This window comes from Oncorhynchus clarkii, chromosome 19 (genome assembly GCF_045791955.1).
Source record: "Oncorhynchus clarkii lewisi isolate Uvic-CL-2024 chromosome 19, UVic_Ocla_1.0, whole genome shotgun sequence".
Taxonomy (NCBI): domain Eukaryota; kingdom Metazoa; phylum Chordata; class Actinopteri; order Salmoniformes; family Salmonidae; genus Oncorhynchus; species Oncorhynchus clarkii.
In genome coordinates, this window is record NC_092165.1 from 34,518,050 (window position 1) to 34,526,578 (window position 8,529).

Consider the following 8,529-nt stretch of genomic DNA (forward strand, 5'->3'; position numbering starts at 1 on the left):
TACTGTTGTGAAGAAGTTTAAAGCCGGAATTGGATATAAAAATATTTCCCAAGCTTTAAACATTCCAAGGAGCACTGTGCAAGCGATAATATTGAAATGGAAGGAGTATCAGACCACTGCAAATCTACCAAGACCTGGCCGTCCCTCTAAACTTTCAGCTCATACAAGGAGAAGACTGATCAGAGATGCAGCCAAGAGGCCCATGATCACTCTGGATGAACTGCAGAGATCTACAGCTGAGGTGGGAGACTCTGTCCATAGGACAACAATCAGTCGTATATTGCACAAATCTGGCCTTTATGGAAGAGTGGCAAGAAGAAAGCCATTTCTTAAAGATATCCATAAAAAGTGTTGTTTAAAGTTTGCCACAAGCCACCTGGGAGACACACCAAACATGTGGAAGAAGGTGCTCTGGTCAGATGAAACCAAAATTTAACTTTTTGGCAACAATGCAAAACGTTATGTTTGGCATAAAAGCAACACAGCTGAACACACCATCCCCACTGTCAAACATGGTGGTGGCAGCATCATGGTTTGGGCCTGCTTTTCTTCAGCAGGGACAGGGAAGATGGTTAAAATTGATGGGAAGATGGATGGAGCCAAATACAGGACCATTCTGGAAGAAAACCTGATGGAGTCTGCAAAAGACCTGAGACTGGGACGGAGATTTGTCTTCCAACAAGACAATGATCCAAAACATAAAGCAAAATCTACAATGGAATGGTTCAAAAATAAACATATCCAGGTGTTAGAATGGCCAAGTCAAAGTCCAGACCTGAATCCAATCGCGAATCTGTGGAAAGAACTGAAAACTACTGTTCACAAATGCTCTCCATCCAACCTCACTGAGCTCGAGCTGTTTTGCAAGGAGGAATGGGAAGAAATTTCAGTCTCTCGATGTGCAAAGCTGATAGAGACATACCCCAAGCGACTTACAGCTGTAATCGCAGCAAAAGGTGGCGCTACAAAGTATTAACTTAAGGGGGCTGAATAATTTTGCACGCCCAATTTTTCAGTTTTTGATTTGTTAAAAAAGTTTGAAATATCCAATAAATGTTGTTCCACTTCATGATTGTGTCCAACTTGGTGATTCTTCACAAAAAAATACAGTTTTATATCTTTATGTTTGAAGCCTGAAATGTGGCAAAAGGTCGCAAAGTTCAAGGGGGCCGAATACTTTCGCAAGGCACTGTATGACTACTCTCATCTTGACACTTGCACTCTAGCCAACAGTTCGCAGATACTGTGCTGGTAGGCTAGTCTACATGAGACTATTATGGATAAGAGCGAGAATATTTATATTTGTCAAACGGCAGTCAAGCATCAATCATCATGTCACCAGACCATGACCCTCGATATTTATTGGAAATGAGCATCAATATCACTGCATTTAAAAAATGATGAACTTCACAGGGTGGTGAAAGTGCATGGTGAAGAGATGTGATGCTCCTTTCCAAATATTGTGGGTCTTATTCTGGTGATCATCGATGCTTGGCTGCTGTTTGACAAATGCAAATATTTTTGTCCATAATAATATCATCATGTATTAGGCTACCTGCACTGTATCTGAGCTGTTGGCTAGAGCCCACGTGCCAAGACCAGAGTGGGCACATTCGCTATACAACGCAATTTTATGTTGTTGACAAAACCATCAGTTGAGTTAAATGCGATGGAAACCCATTTAACTTGTATTTTCTATTTGATACCTGGGAATTTAACCCAAAAATTATTTTTATGTGCACTGTCATCACACACTGTCTTTTATCCGCAACATGTCAATTTGATGGAAACTCCGGTGGGAAAATGTGCATATTGTTTTTATGCTCATTTAAAAACAATAGTTGCATGAAAATCTGTCACCAATTGGATAGCTTCTGGTGGGAAAATGCACATATTGTTTTTATGCGGATGTAGAATAGGCCATTCGCATGAAAATCTGTCGCCAACTGGATGGAAACCTAGCTACGTTTTCATCCACAGTAATGTGAGTAAATTCATACAAACTTCACAGGGTGGTGAAAGTGAACAGTGATGACTTTGATGTAGAGGTCTGCACGAGACTGATTTCTTCAATCCTCACCCACTTGCTTGCTGTCCAACTCCCACCCACTACCGCAAGAACTGGTCCCGAACCCAACCGCGGTAATTGTGAGTATTTCTGTCTGTAATAATGCCCTTTTGTGGCAAAAATCTCATTCTAATTAGCCCAAGTGGGTGGGTCTATGCCTTCCCAGGCCCACCCATGGCTGTGCCCCTGCCCAGTCATGTGAAATCCATAGATTAGAGCCTAATGAATTTAAGTCAATTAACTGACTTCTTTATATGAACTGTAACTCTGTAAAATCGTTTAAAGTTGCGTTTATATTTTTGTTCAGTGTAGCTAGCTTTTAGCTACTTGAAAACCGAAGCACGTGTCTCAGTATGGAAAATGCGGCCTAGACATTCGGCAAAACAAAATGCATATGTATCTGGTGGACATCTGGCATTCATGGGCTATATCAGCCAATAGGCTAGATGTAGTTTGAAGAGAGCGGAGTTTGGAGCGAGAGCAGACACTTGCACTTTCTCTTGAGCTACGTTTGATAGCCTGCTTTTTCAGAGTGGGACGATTTTCAGACAAACAAATATGGGTGATCAATGTGTATTTCTAGGCAATGTTGTACACTATAGTATAGTATACAACATAGTATAGTGTAAACTATATTTAAGAAGTTAATTTCCTTAGAAAGATAACTGCCCCATGCTTCTCTGCCCATGCATAGGCTAGCCTACTATTTTAACCACACATGCACCTGATCTTGCACCTATCTACTGAACTTGAAGCAGCAAGAATGATGAGAGTGAACACTTGATTTTTCTCTTGAGCTACAGTCATTTTGCATATGGGATATAGCCTACCTTTTAGGAGGACAATTTGCATGCAAAGACAATTAAATGAGTAATCAATATTTATTGAAAATAAAAAAAGGTGCAATGCTCGCTCACCATGGTAGCCAATAACTGTGTTGACCTTTTCAATAGCGACCAAATTTTTTGATTGCACCTCGACTCAAGTTAGTTGAGCGCCCTCCACTTCTTTCCATTATCAATATTAATTTACAGACACTGAAGTAAACTGTAGCCTATTCATATTTAAGTGAATTTACTTATTTCATAGAGCCCCACAGTGGAGGTGTCATAATACCCATAAAGCCTTGCGGTCAAACAGAGAAATGTTTCCAATCATTTTTCCACCATTCACTTTTCCCATTGGGTTTTTTAGAAATACTTAAATTAAGGGCTGTGTTTTGTGTAGGCTAACTCTGGTGTGAAGTTTTGATAACCGTGTAACTCTCAATACAATATAATATATTAGGCTCTATTTAATCTCAGATTTGAAAATGCTAATTAGCATCAAAGTGGACATCATGCAAGACCACAAATCCCTGCAAGCTCCAGTATGTTATCTCAAGCTGAGGTGCCCTTTGCTAATTTTATTTATTTTTTTATTTTACCTTTATTTAACTAGGCAAGTCAGTTAAGAACAAATTCTTATTTTCAATGACGGCCTAGGAACAGTGGGTTAACTGCCTGTTCGGGGGCAGAACGACAGATTTGTACCTTGTCAGCTCGGGGGTTTGAACTTGCAACCTTCCGGTTACTAGTCCAACGCGCTAACCACTAGGCTACCCTGCCACCAAGATAATAGGTAGTGTCAATTTGAAACTTGCACAAGACAGTTCACAGAATTGTACATTTCAAAGACATTTTGACAATTTATTCATTACTACATTAAGCTAGCATTAGATAGTTAATCCAGAGAATCTTACTTTGCCTCTATTCGGCAGTCTCATCCAGATCATCATGGAATTTGTAGTTCTTTATGATAGCCACATTAGCAGCTAATTAGCATTTCATTGTTGGGGGGGGGGGGGGGGGTAAATACAGGTGAATATATTGATAAAAGTCACCTTGTCTTAGAGAGATTTACAGTTATCAAAACGTCACGACATGAAACACAGCCCTTATTTCAAGAATTTCTAAAATCCCCTATGGGAAAATGAATGATGGAAAAACAATTGGAACCATTTCCCTGTTTGACTGCTAGGTTTTATGTGTATTATGACTCATACTGTGGTACTCTATTTAGACCACACATACCAGGCACTCTTGATCTCACACACCCAACTAGGAGAGGAGAGGTAGGCTACTGAAATTTAAGCCTCAAATTCTGAGTGTGTGAATAATGCAGCAAAGAGGTGCTTTTAATACAATAGGTAGGATAATGCCTACAAAGCAGACAGTTTCCAAATAATTTGCAGGACCAAAAAAATATCCTCATCCCAAAGTTGTCTGAATGACCATGTGCTTCCTCCCGCAGCATTAAAAATGCCGACACACACAGCCTACCGACACTGTGTCTGCGAGCTTTTGGCTAGAGTGCATGTGCCAAGACCAGAGTAGGCACATTTGCTACAATTTCTGTAACAAAACTCTTGGTAGAGTTGAAAGTGCGATGGAAACACATTGAACTTTAGATTTGTATTCAGTACATGAAAATGTACACAAAAAGTAAATTTTGTGTACTCTATCTCATGCACTTAAGTCTGTTTGGTGGAAACACACCACTGGTAGGAAAATAAACATTTTCTTTATGCACATTTTTGTATATTCGCATGAAAATCTGTCACCAATTGGAAGGAAACCTAGCTAGCATTAAATATTGTATTAGCAAACTCAGATTAAATCTTGGGGAAACAAAAGCAGCAGCACTGAACACCTACTGAGCACCATGGCTTATGGTTAACTCCATACAAATCCTTGACACCCACAACCTAATCCCTCCCCAACATTTCTGGATGAGACTTATTTACGGATACTTCCAGCTGATTTTACAGTAACCAGTAGTACACTTCAGTTACTTCATCCATGGTGAATATGGTAACAGGGGGCAAAGTCTATTTACCTTGACATCCTGGAAGAATATCGTCTCCTGCCCATGGATTTTCATCAACTCCTGAATGGCCTGGTGGATTTTTTTATTTTTTACATAATAGATGACAACACTTTTCATACAGTGAGCAGGATAGCAAGGTCCCGCTGTCTGCCGTCTCCATTGACTTCTATTATCTCTGGCCCAATGTGGCATGTTCTGTCAGATGTCCATCTCACCCTGAAGAAGTAATTGAGAGCGAAGACATTGAGGTAGCCCTTGTTCCCCATGTCCAGCAGCTTGAAGATGTACTGCAGCGCTGCAGGCTTCTTCCTGTTCTCCAGAGCCAGAACTAAGTCCACGTACGTCTTATAGTCCTGGGAGAGATACACACAAATTCAAGACCAGATTTAGTATTAAATCAGGTCCAGTGTTTCCCCTATATTCATTTAGCAGCGGCTGCTATATCGTTGCCACCACTCCAAAAAAATTATAAAAATAAATAATAATTTTAAGGTAAGAGTGACAAGTTACACATCTTCCTCAGATTCTCATGATTGTCAGAAATCTCCAAGGTAACTAGCTAGCTAGCTTGTAATCCTGGAAGTGTAGCCATCCCTATTAGTAGATGTACTGTATGTAATAATTGTTAGCTAAAATACAGTAATGTTATGCTAGCAAAAACCTTTTTGGAGTTAATATAGAATTGGCTATGATGTCATTGAGATCAAGACATAAAATTAAACTGTCCTCAATTTTGAGATGAGTTTCAAAGGAATTCTACTCATGAATTTGAGTAGAATGTCCTTTAAAAAAGTCAGCGGTAGTTTAACAAAAAAAACTCCCAAGGGAAGACCCCAAGCAGATAAGGTTTTTACAATTTCTCTGTCGTAGGTGAGGCACTCCAGGTACACACACTCCAGAAAGACGCTGGTCAGAGTGCCAGTGCCGTAGCGAGACAGCTCCTCCTTACTGAGCATGCCGTTGTGGTCCTTGTCCAAATTCAGGTATTGACCTGCAAGAGGAAACAGAGGATCGACCATCTTACCAAGACAGAACAAAGACATGTAGAGTACCTTTTTTTATTTTAACATTCAGGTATTACCGGCTTCAGATTAGTCCGATGTCTATTAGGCAAAATGTTGAAATCAAATAGCTGCTGCTTACAATAAACTCGAAGAGCAGAGGGTGCAGAGAACCAGTTGGATTCCTGGCTCACCTTGGAAAGCTCCTCATCTCTCAGCTTAAGTAGAACATCCCAAAAAACTGCAGGCCAAGATGTCTTGAATCTTAATTTCCCCTGGAAATTAACATAAATAAATGGAGCAAGATGTTTGTTTTTAAGAGTGGGCACAGGTAAACAAGTTGTAGGCATGAAGATCAATCATCGGAATCTTACAGATAGGAATTCAAAACCTCAGCGTCTCTTATACATGTATAAGTCACCACATTTGACTAGTGTTTCTGGTTAGTTATCGTTAACTAACCAGTCCGTAAAGAATCCAGGAAGAAGAAGAACTTGCGGACAGCGGTGCAGACATAGAAGGAATAGAAGGACGTCTCCAGGCCATACAGCTGAGGGAGTGTGGGGATCAATTTTAAAATGTAGTTCTCCACTTCCTGTCACATAACAAGACACATACTAACTCAATTCAACCTAAATTCCAAACAGCCTGGTGTTCAACCTATTTATGGGTTGCACATTGTCACAATATCGTTTTGAACATTTGTTTTAGGACTGATGGCCAACTGAACATTCTACTCAATACATCCTCAATGGGCGATGATGAAGATTTGGTCTAATGCATTACTAAACCTTGAAAACACAATGACATTTCTAAAAGAAGGCAAATTATTACTAGGAAAACCTTTGGTCATCATTTTGATGTCGCCAGATTGACTTTATTTGCAGTATAACGTTAGCTAGCTAGCTAGGATTGCGGCGAGACCACCAAATTTTTAGCGCACTACCGTTAGCATTGCAAGCTATTTTTGAGAAACTTTGCTAGTTAATGACAACATTGCCATCTGTCTAAAGTAAATTTAACAACACGATGATGGTGACAAAGTTTTTTCCTACTTTAGCAATGTCATCTCATCTTATTTCTAAATCACTAATGTAATCTAGGCAAATATTCATTAGCTCCCATTCTACTTTTGGGCATCAACATGGCGGCAGTGTCTGTATAATGTTGATAACAATGGCAACAACGCAACCAAGTAATGGAGGTGCACGAATCTGGGGCTACTTGGACAATTTACACCCCAAAAGTCATAACATTTGTCTCTTTGCTGGAAAAGACAGCAATACAGAAAAGTTATCCAAAAGGTAAAAGGGTCACTGAGAAAAACATGATGTCACAGTGAAGAAAAACATTTACTGTAACCAGAGATGCTTCACAAGAGGGTGGTTCCTGCCTCAAGGTCATAGCACATATCATAATTTCACAACTCTGAAAGGCGCAAATGGGCAACCTCAATTGGAATCATGAGAAAGTAAGGAGGGAAGGGATATCCCTATTTCAGTAAGGAGCCACCAACACAAGCTTTTGGTCTGAAAGTATAGTAGTAGTGAGAGTGCGTACAGACTCGCAGAGGTAACCCTGTCCGGCAATGTCATGGAGACTCAGCCCTAGCTGTGTTTGCTAGGGATGGGGGAAAAGTGTGATACCAATCAGGCCCCCGAGGACTGGAATTGCCCAGGCCTGCTCTAAACGCTCTGCAACATGAAGTAAAAGCTGTTGAATTCCCTTTAGTTGTAGTTAATTATTTTGAAGCAGAGTAGCAGAGCGAAAGGACTATGAACTACATCTTCTGTTTAAGAATGAAATGATACTCAACAGCCTTTACATCATGTTGAATAAACCCCTAGCTTACAAATACACTATGTCTCATCATCACGGTATTCATGTTGCCTTTTAACACCAGCTAAAAACATGCTTTTGGGCTAATGTGAATGTACACATAGGTAATTCTGTTCAAGATTAGCACAAAACTTTGTGGCTCCAAAATGACTAATATGCAGAGTACTCACTTGCACTTTACTCCTGCTTTGTCTCCAAACTTCAGAAAACAGTCATAGCTTATCATTGCCTCCTCTCCTGTCATGGGTGACACTTGGTGTTTGTCGAGCAGAAACCACATGATCTATATAACAGAAAGAAGATTTAGGTAAAATAATTAGGTTTGATTACTTGAATAGACTTATGCACTTTTCCGGTGCTTGTAAAGCTTTCTATTTTAATAAACATTTGTTTGATGTTGCCAGATGTTAGTCTCACCTGTAACTCCTCATTTGTTCAGAAGCTCCAAGCTCTTCCTCTGCAGAAAGATGGCTCTGGACTCCTCTCGCAGTTTCTGCAGAACTTCATCCTCTGCAGGAAGCTATATGGGTCACAAGATAAAAGACTTCATTAAACATGATCCTTTCAGCCCCTCAAAAAAGTAAAACAGAAGCAGGCTAATGATACAAAAGTGCATCCGTTGACACACGTCAATAATATCATAATTATTGTAGGCTGTTAAAAATGGTTGATGAGTTAAAATGTTAGGTTAGAATGTTAGAGATTGTCAGAAAATGCAATTGCCTGCTCTGTAGTAGAAGAGTGGAATGTTCT

The 8,529-nt window shown here is 39.9% G+C and overlaps 1 pseudogene; it reads right to left on the reverse strand.

The window, feature by feature from the left end:
- Positions 1-3,471: 3,471 nt before the first annotated feature.
- On the reverse strand, positions 3,472-8,207 carry LOC139374461 (serine/threonine-protein phosphatase 2A regulatory subunit B'' subunit gamma-like; annotated as a pseudogene).
- Positions 8,208-8,529: the final 322 nt, after the last annotated feature.